At 40.4% G+C, this 12788-nt stretch overlaps 1 protein-coding gene across 3 annotated transcripts in view; it reads left to right on the top strand.

Annotated features, from left to right (window-relative positions):
• Nucleotides 1-12788, top strand: part of P2RY6 (pyrimidinergic receptor P2Y6) — a 51780-nt gene that overhangs the window by 17786 nt on the left and 21206 nt on the right. Inside the window, exons 1-2 of one of the 3 annotated variants that reach the window (XM_069969572.1) lie at nt 7971-8030; nt 8845-8914. The exons of 1 other annotated variant lie outside the window; for it this stretch is intronic. The gene's annotated coding sequence lies outside the window, so the exon portion shown is untranslated. Of the gene's footprint in view, nt 1-7970; nt 8031-8761; nt 8787-8844; nt 8915-12788 lie in introns of those variants that run through there. One more of the 3 variants, XM_069969573.1, reaches the window with a different exon arrangement.

Raw genomic sequence — 12788 nt, forward strand, 5'->3', positions numbered from 1 at the left:
CTAAGACTGACTTAAGGTAAGGGGACCTGGCAGAGGGCCAGGGCCCAGATAGGACCACTGTGGAGAGCTATCCAGCTTGCGTCCTTCCTCCACCATGCCCAACTTGAAAGACCTTTGCTCCTCCTCCACCCAAGTGACTTACTTCCCTAGCGTAACTAACGTGCGCTGTGAGTGGGTGAAGAGTGCGACAGAAGAAATAAGAGGAGAGGTGATAGGAGAGAAGAAAACAAGACTCCTACTGGTCTACAGGGTCTACAGAAAAACAATAACCCTTTAGATCCTTCAGCTGTGCGGCTTCCAAATACACACAAATAATATAGCAACATCTAGTGGCGAACTTTAGTACTACTTTCATCACCACAATAGTACAATAAGTACAGACTTTTGTGAAGGGTGTATCCAACTGTAACACCCGTGGTAGGACACCACAACATATAGCTCTGTCCTCACTAACGTCAAATAAGTGAACAGGTCACCACCTCACACAAGCACACTCCTATCCTGAAATACTCTGTGCTGCTTGTTTGCTCCACTATAAAAATCTAAGTATGTGGCCACCCTCTTGTACATGGCTTCGGGGTCACATGGCAATAGGGATAGTAGAAATAGCTCCTTCTTTTTGATACCACCTAGATGCCACAGCCCCTATTGACCATGGCATATAAAGGGCCAATACAGCCCATTTATCCTCAACTGACAAGAAACATCTGTACTGGGCTACTGCACTGTAAAAAGTCTGCATTAGGGATCATTAAAGGGACTGTTCACCAATTTTCTTTCAAATCAACTGATGCCAGAGATTTGTAATTTACTTCTATTAAAAAAAAACTCCAGTATTCCAGTACTTAACAGCGGTTGTATGTCCTGCAGGAAGTGGTGTATTCATTTGTGTGACACAGTGCTCTCTGCTGCCACCTCTGTCCATGTCAGGAACTGTCCAGAACAGCAGCAAATCCCTATAGAAAACCTCTTCTACTCTGGAGAGTTCCTGACATGGACAGAGGTGGCAGCAGAGAGCACTTTGTGCAGACTGGAAGTGGTGTATTCTTTCCAGTCTGACACAGTGCTGACCTCTGTCCATGTCAGGAACTCTCCAGAGTAGCAGCAAATCCCCATAGAAAACCTCTCCTGCTCTCCAGATGGGAAAGAATACACCACATCCTGCAGGACATACAGCAGCTGATAAGTACTGGACGACTGGAGATTTTTTAATAAAAGTAAATTACAAATCTCTGCCACTTTCTGGCACCAGTTGACTTAAAGGAATTGTTTGAGCGTGAATCTACCCCTTTAAGAGGCCTAACAGCCATGATATAATGCAAGTATGAAATTTTACCCACTTCCAGCCACCACTAGGGGGAGCTCACTGCATAAAAATGTATACAGGTATGGAAGGCAATAGGTATACATGGGCAGCCAGTGCGATATAGACCACAACAACCCCCTGAACCTGATTGGCGCGATGCTCTGCTGCATACAGTCCAGTAGGCAGGAAATTCTTAATGCACTGACATGGGGAAGAAGCCTAAGTGGTCTGGATGCAGTCATGGACAGGCCCCCTCTGACAGGAGGCAGCTGTTGGCGCGGACATGATGGGTTTTAGGTTTTCTTCTCTGGCAGCGACTCCGAAAAGAAATTTGTAGAACGGCTGCGGCGATTCAATGTAGATTACACATGTCAGCCCCGAAATATCCAGCAAGACAGGGAGACAGATCCGATCCAAGTACAAGATACAGATCTCCAGATACCAGCAGGACTCCCCCCTTAAAGGGGCAGTCATGTTATAGGGAAAAGTTCTTCATTGTGCTCAGATCTCTGCTTGCTGTCAGTGAATGGGAACACCCCATAGCCTTGTATCTAATCTACTGTACCAGCAGCAGCACGTATCTCTATCCTGATCTATAGTGATAGAAGGGTTTTCTGTAGGAGGATTTTTCACCTCGGAATGTAAACTGGTATTTCCATTCATTGACAGCAGTCATTTATGGGGAAAAAAAAGTATAAAGGAAGTTTGCAGAGCTCAGCATGATACAATGAGTATATAGTATTTACATAAGGCCTGAAAGTGTCCTTAATGTGTATTCAAACATAGAAACCTGCGAAATGCATGAGGTGAAGAGGCAATTACTGTAACTCACATCCATTATATCGAGGAGGACAAAGTGCTCTATAACTACAGTACTGCTCATAGTCACCGAGAGAGAGAAAGAGTCACTATGAAGTAACTGCGACTGTATCAGCAAATATTTATAAATATATCAGGTTATAGAAATATCAAAGAAACCAAAACAATCTGGAATTTACATGATAGTTTAAGCACTTCATTCTTGAATGCACAAACAAATAACCACAATGATAAAATATGTATAAATATATATATATATACACTATATACAAGAATATAACTACTATAATACTGCTCCTATATACAAGAATATAACTACTATAATACTGCTCCCTATATACAAGGATATAACTACTATAATACTGCCCCCTATATACAAGAATATAACTACTATAATACTGCCTCCTATATACAGGAATATAACTACTATAATACTGCACCCTATATACAAGACTATAACTACTATAATACTGCTCCTATATACAAGAATATAACTACTATAATACTGCTCCTATATACAGGAATATAACTACTATAATACTGCTCCTATATACAAGAATATAACTACTATAATACTGCTCCCTATATACAAGAATATAACTACTATAATACTGCACCCTATATACAAGACTATAACTACTATAATACTGCTCCTATATACAAGAATATAACTACTATAATACTGCTCCTATATACAGGAATATAACTACTATAATACTGCTCCTATATACAGGAATATAACTACTATAATACTGCTCCTTTATACAGGAATATAACTACTATAATACTGCCCCTATATACAGGAATATAACTTCTATAATACTGCTCCTATATACAGGAATATAACTACTATAATGTATGAGGTAGATGAAGACAGCACTCACCCGGTATGAGACAGCTCACTTTATTCCATGGATAGCGGGTAGCAGGGAGGGAGAGGTAAGGACCCGCACTGGGACGGCCATTTCGGGGACACGCCCCCTTTGTCGACCCGCTATCCATGGAATAAAGTGAGCTGTCTCATACCGGGTGAGTGCTGTCTTCATCTACCTCATACATTACGTATTTCTTCCCTACTGTCTTGCACCCCCGGCACCCAGCCATACATACCGCGGTGTACCCTGCATACTGACGTCCGTGGACCCATTGAGACTGGAGCATTGGATAGTGGTGCAGATCGGCTGTCTCTTCCCCTCGCATAACTACTATAATACTGCTCCTATATACAAGAATATAGCTACTATAATACTGCCCCTATATACAAGAATATAACTACTATAATACTGCCCCCTATATACAGGAATATAACTACTATAATACTGCTCCTATATACAAGAATACAACTACTATAATACTGCTCCTATATACAAGAATATAGCTACTATAATACTGCCCCTATATACAAGAATATAACTACTATAATACTGCCCCCTATATACAAGAATATAACTACTATAATACTGCCCCCTATATACAAGAATATAGCTACTATAATACTGCTGCTATATACAGGAATATAACTACTATAATACTGCTCCCTATATACAGGAATATAACTACTATAATACTGCTCCTATATACAAGAATATAGCTACTATAATACTGCCCCTATATACAAGAATATAACTACTATAATACTGCCCCCTATATACAGGGATATAACTACTATAATACTGCTCCTATATACAAGAATATAACTACTATAATACTACTCCTATATACAAGAATATAACTACTATAATACTGCTCCTGTATACAAGAATATAACTACTATAATACTGCCCCCTATATACCGGAATATAACTACTATAATACTGCTCCTATATACAAGAATATAACTACTATAATACTGCTCCCTATATACAAGAATATAACTACTATTATACTCTCCCGTGGTTAGGATGATACTGTATATATGCTGATGGTGTTTATTGAATCTGACACTTTGGACTTTTATGAATCTCTCTCGTTCTCTGTGCCGCTTTCTGTGATGTTCTGCGATGTGACCGGTTCCGGGTTCTTGTGACATCAGATGCTCCTTAAAGACCAATTCTAAAGATCAGTTCTAGCTGCAGGGGAGGTATACGGAGATGAGGTCTGACAGGCAGCAGGAGGCAGCAGTGCAGTGCAGGATGTCAGCGCCCTCCTCCCCGACATCCTTACCGGAGTATAACGTTATCTTCAATGGCATTTTAATACACCGATGTGGGGGGGGGGGGGCACCACGAGTTTATTGTGACGCCATCATGACCCCCACATTCATACAGCTTGCTATATAGTGCTTCCTATAGAAATGCCGATAAAGCCTACAGAGATATTGCTATGCACACAGGAAAATGTACTCAACAAATCCAGCTCTGCTACAACTGATTATACAGCTACCAGTGATGAATGGGCAGGGCATACTGTACATACTGACTGTTTTAGCTTCACCTTGATGATGTTCACTATGAAAGTTTGTGAAATCTACAGTATATCAGTAATATTCTGTGCGGTATTATATTGTGGCATCTGGTGATTTCGTCATAAGCAGCAAAGCTGTGTACGTGGGGTGAGAGGTAACTGATCATGACAATAACCTGTCTCCACCAGTATATGGCAGATAACTGTCCACACCGTTTCCGATTCTAAGAAGATACAATATTTACTGTCTCTAGTACCAAAACAGCGAGAAACGAGTGAGGTCACATGACTGCGTCACATATTTATACTGGATACAAAGGAAATGGAAAAATATGACAGTCCGACAAATGTGCCTGTCCACCTGTACACACGAGCCGGAGAGTGCGGACGCCTACACGATATCAGAGGTGATAACATGTCCATATACTGCTATACCATCATTCTATACTGTACTAGGAAGGCAATGTTATGTCTATAGGGGCGGAAGTATAGTAGTTATATTCTTGTATATAGGAGGCAGTATTATAGTAGTTATATTCCTGTATATAGGGGGGCAGTATTATAGTAGTTATATTCCTGTATATAGGGGGGCAGTATTACAGTAGTTATATTCCTGTATATAGGGGGGCAGTATTACAGTAGTTATATTCCTGTATATAGGGGGGCAGTATTATAGTAGTTATATTCTTGTATATAGGAGCAGTATTATAGTAGTTATATTCTTGTACATAGGAGCAGTATTATAGTAGTTATATTCCTGTATATAGGAGCAGTATTATAGTAGTTATATTCTTGTATATAGGAGCAGTATTATAGTAGTTATATTCCTGTATATAGGGGGCAGTATTATAGTAGTTATATTCTTGTATATAGGGGGCAGTATTATAGTAGTTATATATCTGTATATAGGGGCAGTATTATAGTAGTTATATTCCTGTATATAGGAGCAGTATTATAGTAGTTATATTCCTGTATATAGGAGGCAGTATTATAGTAGTTATATTCCTGTATATAGGAGCAGTATTATAGTAGTTATATTCCTGTATATAGGGGGCAGTATTATAGTAGTTATAGCAAATGGAAAAAACAGATCCGGGCACTCACCGGCAAGGTAGGATTTCTTTATTCAGCCACTATGTTCAGCGGGGAAGGGAGGACAGGTGGAGGTGCGGGCGCACGCTACCCCAGGACAGCTGTTTCACGGCTGATTGCCGCTTCCTCAAGCTTAGGGTATTAGTAATACCCTAAGCTTGAGGAAGCGGCAATCAGCCGTGAAACAGCTGTCCTGGGGTAGCGTGCGCCCGCACCTCCACCTGTCCTCCCTTCCCCGCTGAACATAGTGGCTGAATAAAGAAATCCTACCTTGCCGGTGAGTGCCCGGATCTGTTTTTTCCATTTGCTATTGCATTTGTCTTTTTCTATACGGAGCACCCCGGTGGATTTATTATCTCACCTCTGTCCTGACTACTGCTGTATGTTTGTGGTGCCGACTGCTATCTGCCTTTTGAGATTATAGTAGTTATATTCTTGTATATAGGAGCAGTATTTTAGTAGTTATATTCTTGTATATAGGAGCAGTATTATAGTAGTTATATTCCTGTATATAGGGGGGCAGTATTATAGTAGTTATATTCTTGTATATGGGAGCAGTATTATAGTAGTTATATTCTTGTATATAGGAGCAGTATTATAGTAGTTATATTCTTGTATATAGGAGCAGTATTATAGTAGTTATATCCCTGTATATAGGAGCAGTATTATAGTAGTTATATTCCTGTATATAGGGAGCAGTATTATAGTAGTTATATTCTAGTATATAGCAGTATTATAGTAGTTATATTCTTGTATATAGGAGCAGTATTATAGTAGTTATATTTCTGTATATAGGGGGGCAGTATTATAGTAGTTATATTCTTGTATATAGGAGCAGTATTATAGTAGTTATATTCTTGTATATAGGAGCAGTATTATAGTAGTTATATTCTTGTATATAGGAGCAGTATTATAGTAGTTATATCCTTGTATATAGGAGCAGTATTATAGTAGTTATATTCCTGTATATAGAGGCAGTATTATAGTAGTTATATTCTTGTATATAGGAGCAGTATTATAGTAGTTATATTCCTGTATATAGGAGTAGTATTATAGTAGTTATATTCCTGTATATAGGAGCAATATTATAGTAGTTATATTCCTGTATATAGGAGCAGTATTATAGTAGTTATATTCTTGTACATAGGGGCAGTATTATAGTATTTAGATGCAAGTTTTCTCAACTCTTTGTGACCTTCCTGGATATTTTCTATTGTTTTAGCCTGTGTTTACTTTTCTTATTACGTCATTATGGGGGATAGCATGCAATATGATAAGTAAGGACTATAATCACTCCATACTTCATTTTCTGAATAATCCGTCACTTTCTGTCATCTCTGCCTTGCGCATTCTCATCAGACACCCGCTCTTTATCTTTCACAGTCGTACGGAAGTTCTCATTGCCAAACATGGTCCATGTTCTAAGTTAAAATGAAATTCTGAATAAATTAATATATTTCTAATTATAATATTTATGAATATTCTGCAGCAATGTACAACTCAGAGGGTACAGGCCAGGGATGGGGAACCTTCGGCCCTGCAGCTGTTGCAAAACTACAACTCCGATCGTGCCTGGACAGCCAGATCCAAAGCTTATTCTAAAATCTTGGGTATCTATGGACTGCTCAAAGCGAAGATCAGAACTGAGTACCCCCTAACACCTTGAAAGCACCTCATAGAGCCCAAATACACAGGATGATAATCAGCTTTATTTTATTTAGCTGTGGGTTTTTTTTTTCTAATCCTGGAAAACCCTTTAATTTTTACATTAATTTGTAGATCCCAGTTACATAGCTGGAGCACATTACATGGCCATAAACCCTTGAAGGCTATGAAGTCCCTTCTCGTCTATAATAAACCTAATACAAGTCCTTAAGGTGGGCCGGTATCTACACCAAAGACAGCGAGACATATGGGAGTGGATTTACTGTATGTCAGATGATGGTATACAGCTGTGTGTTATTATTCATATTAGAGAAATGGGGAACTGAGAAAGAGAACCTAGAATGTAGAACTGTTCTACTAACACTTCAAGTTCTTCTTAGTATGGGAAGAAAGTTTTAAAGGGGGAGATTTATTAAACATGGAGTAAAGTGAAACTGGCTCAGTTGCCCCTAGCAACCAATCAGATTCCACCTTTCATTTTTCTAAGAGTCTGTGAGGAATGAAAGGTGGAATCTGATTGGTTGCTAGGGGCAACTGAGCCAGTTTCACTTTACACCATGGTTGATAAATCTCCCCCTTAATTTCCATTTACTTTTCTTCTAACAAAGCTCCTGTGTATAATCCAGAATACAGCCGCTCTCACAGCACTCATCAGCTGCATATAATTCCATATAATCCGTCAGTGGTCGGGACTATCTCACACACCGTCCTCATCACCCAGCAGACCACTCTATGCTGAGGGGGGGTAATAATTAATAGTAATACATCCATATCATTTGCTAATATGCAGATCACAAAGTGGCTCTATAAAAAAAAACCTTTTAAAAAATACTTAGAGGTATTCCACGCAAAAAAACTTTTGATATGCACCTGCCCATGGTGAGACTAACAATTCCTTCTATACTTGTTATTATCTATTCAGTCTCCTTCCCCCAGTTCTCAGCTGCTGTTTTCTGCTGAAGACACAGAAATCTGTGTGTGAGCTTTTCTCTCCGTCTCCCCCTCCTCCCCCCTCCCTTCTGAGACGGCTGCTGCAACAAGTCAACTGCAACTTTGTTATGAGGGGAGGATTAATCACAGTGAGTTTATCCGCTACTTGACTTCAAAAAAACCTTCCCAGTATTACAAAGAAGATACAGTGTTGCAGATACAGCCAGCCAGGGACTTGATTACATCAAACGTCTCAGAGGGGAGGGGGTAGGAGGGGGAGACCGACGGAAAGGCTCACACAGATTTTTGTGTTTTCAGCAGAAAGCAGCAGCTCAGACTGAATAGATAATAACAAGTATGGAAGGAATTGTTAGTCTCACCATGGGCAGCAACATATCAAAATTTATGTTTGAGTGGAATATCTCTTTAAGTATTTTTCCTGTAGGTATTGGCCTGTAGTCAAGATCAGCGCACAAATTATGCAGGAAGGAAGCTTTCTACATATGGGTAATCCATTGTGAGCGCTCAGGTAGCGGAGATGGCGGGAATCTATGTCAGACCTTCTTAGGCGGTAAACTTCCTTTTGTTTTCTTCTGCATTTGACTGATCGTCTCCATTGTTGCTGTAAGGTCATTCGATAGATGTTTCCATGTCCTTCAGAGCTGTGAATAGATCATCTGACTTTCTCCACCCAGTAACGTAAGTGGCCAAATATACTTCACCACCCTGACCCTAAGGCTATGTTCACACACACGTATGATAGTATACACCTGCATTGATACAATACATTCACCCTATAGTACGTGTTCCTCTCCTTCACACCATTGTGTACTTGATTTATCCTTCAGATGTGGCCATTTCTTCTTATTTGCAACATTAAAGTGATTGTTCACCAATCTTTTTTTTTTTTTTTTTTTGCTTTCAAGTCAACTGGTGACAGAAAGTTATATGGTTCTGTAATTTTTTTCTGTCTTCCAGTACTTATCAGCTGCTGTCACCTCTGTCCATATCAGGAAATGTCCAGAGCAGCAGCAAATCCCCATAGAAAACCTCTCCTGCTCTGGACAATTCTGACATGGACAGAGGTGGCAGCAGAGAGCGCTGTGTTAGATTGGAGAGAATACACCACTTCCTGTAGGACATGCAGCAGCTGATAAGTACTGGAAGACAGAAAAAATTTTAATAGAAGTAAATTACAAATCTCTGGCACTTTCTGGCACCAGTTGATTTGAAAGAAAAAAAATTGTGTGAACTACCCCTTTAATGTTTTGCCTCCTCCTTATAGATGGCTTTCTTTCAGTTTCATTAGGTTTCCTATAGGCAACTTCTTTCCTTTTATTCTATTGCTTGTATTTTAAGTAAATCATTGTGGTTTCTTGTTCCTTTAATTTTGTGCTCATAAACGCTGACTTTGTAAATGCCCATCCACCACAGCAGCACACGGCCACATCTGGCGAGCCCCCTAGCTTCTCACTGATCGGCAGTCTCATGTGTACCAGGGCTGAAACTAGAAATAGCTCGCCCCCATAGCAAACGTTTGATTAGGCCCCCTCCCAACTGACCACAAACCTGTCAAGTGTAGTCGTAACCTTTAACAATTAACTGCAAGTGCTCGGCAGCAGTGCTTGCAGCTACAGGGACATTTGCAGCTCCCTGAAAGCCTACTCCACCACCAGGGACTGCAAATGATGACGGTTCAGGGGCTCCAGTGTATTGCAGGAGTAGGCTAGTGGGCCCCCTGATGCAGCGGGCCCCATAGCAGCCGCTATGGCAGCTATGGTGATAGTTATGCCCCTGTGTGTAGGCATCTAGTGTTTGAGGACTGTAAGCAGTGGCTAGTTGCATCATGGCCAACATGGTCTAAGCCCGCTAACTCCCTGATCCTCGCATTACACATCCACAAAAACCCATCTGTGCACTGACGGTGTTCTGCTGACTGAACCTCGGAGCTCACAACATTATGATTAATTATGATGTCATAAGCTCTGATACTGTTTGAAAGTTCGTGCTCATGTACTGACACAGCCGCGTAACACTAGCGCAAACAGTATAGGAGCTTCCAACATCCCACTCCCAGGTCCAGTCCGCAGAACACTATCCGTGCACTGCACATACAAACATTACACTACGTCACAACAAGAAACTATGTACATTACAAACACAGACATACAGACACTGCACAACAATATTACACTACATATATTACACATGTACATAATAGACATGGACACCACACAGGTGGTGTGGCCCGGGGTTGCTAGTTGTTAACAGCAGGGGGTTACACCACTAAATCTCCCCCATAGAGTCTAGCACTAAAATAGAAGACAACTTTTACTAAGGGTCTTCAGTGTAATACAGAACTTTCCAGTATAAAGAGCACCAAATCACAAACAGCACAATGTCCTTTCTCTTGGTGGATAACACAGAATATTTAGCTTTGGGTGCTTGGAGTGTGCAATACTCTGCCGGGATGGTTTTGTGGTGACTTTGTGTAGAAGATGACTCTCGTTCTCACATTTAGAATGAGAAAAGAATACCTGAGAAGGTCGAGAAGGATCCAGTGGAGTACTTCAGCTTATGCTTTTTGCTCCAATGCAGATCAATCCGGGCTTTGGATTGTCCTGACTTGTTAGAAGAATCCCTGGTGAAGAAGTGAGGTGTAAGACAGTGTGTGGCACCCAAGCCAGTGATTGGACAGAACAGTGCAGCAAAGAACACACGGTTAACCCTTTTCCTTCCTTCAGCTGTGCCAACAGACAGGGGAGAGTGAGACACCAAGTGGTGATGGGACAGAACGACACCCATCATCCCAGAGTGCACTTACCTTCGGACAGGTGGAATACAGGATTTAGTGGCACACCTGTACTGGGACACTACACAGGCAATATACTACAGACACTACACCATACTGTGTACAAATACTACATTACACATATACACACAAACACCTTTGTCCTGTGGTTTGGTGGCTGCAGACTGGAAAGGAAGGTGAGTACCACACTTTAGTCAGGTCATGATTTCAGATGGGATCCTCTTGAGTCTTCTCATACACGACGTATAAGCCCCCCAGTGTTATAGTCTATGGCTGCAGGAGCCATTCCTAAGATCCCATTAGGCTCCTGCAGCTGCGTTAGGATTTCTGCAGGAAATGACCTGTAGCTGTTTCTGTCCCTGAACATGGAGAACAGACTCGGATCCAGATTGCCGACCCCTCATACAGAAAATCTATCCTTATTTTGAGCCGCGCAGTCATGTCCATGAATTAATCCTATTGAGGTTGAGAGTAATAAAATTAGGAAATAGGTTTTGAAGGGAAATGACATTTTTATTGCAATAATTTATGAGATTATAGAAATTCACGGGAAATGGAAATAATTCTGTATCGCATTATCTTCACGGCCTATTAGGTCAGTTCTCGGCACAGCGGCCCCGGCTACTTGTGAAAACAATTGCTCTTTAATTCCTTTTATACTTCGAGGAGAGTTTTCATGTCCTTTAAGATCCCAGTAGCGGCTTAGATGCCGTCTTTGCACCAAATCGATGGTGGTGTCTAGGGACATAGAATAGTAGGTGTCTATCTAACAGTATCCTGACCCTCTGACTCCACCACTGCTTTACCTCTACATTATGGCAGCCACTCAATCCCCGGCTGCTAAGAGAGTACTTGGATGGAATCCATTTTAGCTAATGGGTCTGTGGTGCTTCCCAACATTTTCAGCCTTGCATATTATATTATATTATATATCATAGGTGTTTAAATGATAATCTCACATTTACAATATTATGATCTATATATTATATAAAAAGCAGGCAAGCATAAAAAAATTGCGCCATATAGTGACCATATAATACAGGTTATACTGTCAGACAGAACACATACAAAGTAGTGATTGATAATAATATTCACAATGTCCAGAAGGTTTATATTATTATCCTATGTGCCCCAAAGAGTATAGAAAAAACACCCCAGATGGTTAAAATTATTACCCAGAGTTCACTTTAGGTTCCTCTCCTTTGAGATTTGTAGTGCCTATAGTTATATGGACAGTAAATAGTCATTCAGTTGCACTAGGGGTGATGTTTGTACCCATTGCCATCCCTCTGGATTAGATTGAGCATGCATGGAAAACATATGTTATATGTGCCACATGATGGTCACTATACAGCCATGAGATATACAGTATAGATGGCCACCTATGTGATCTAATAGCACATATGGTTAGGGGTTGTATACCAGGGGATTCTCTACTATAGGTCCCCGTGAGGAATATGGAGAGCCTTGTCTTTATTCATGAATATGTAAAGGGATATTATATGTGGTGTGCTTTTATGTGTATTCTAACAATGGATACGTTATATATTCTTCATGTAATAATTGTAATAGTACAGTCATACCTCTGTAATTGGTACCGGAGGGCAGTCTGAGGACCGAGCAGTGTTTTCCCATAGGAAATAATGTAAATGTGTTTAATTGGTTCTAGCACCCACCAATAATTAAAGGGCAACTCCAACGAAAACAAAAATTGTATAAATGTGTCAACTGTATAGATGTGTCATTTACTTCTAATAAAAA

Source organism: Dendropsophus ebraccatus, chromosome 5, assembly GCF_027789765.1.
Source record: "Dendropsophus ebraccatus isolate aDenEbr1 chromosome 5, aDenEbr1.pat, whole genome shotgun sequence".
NCBI lineage: Eukaryota > Metazoa > Chordata > Amphibia > Anura > Hylidae > Dendropsophus > Dendropsophus ebraccatus.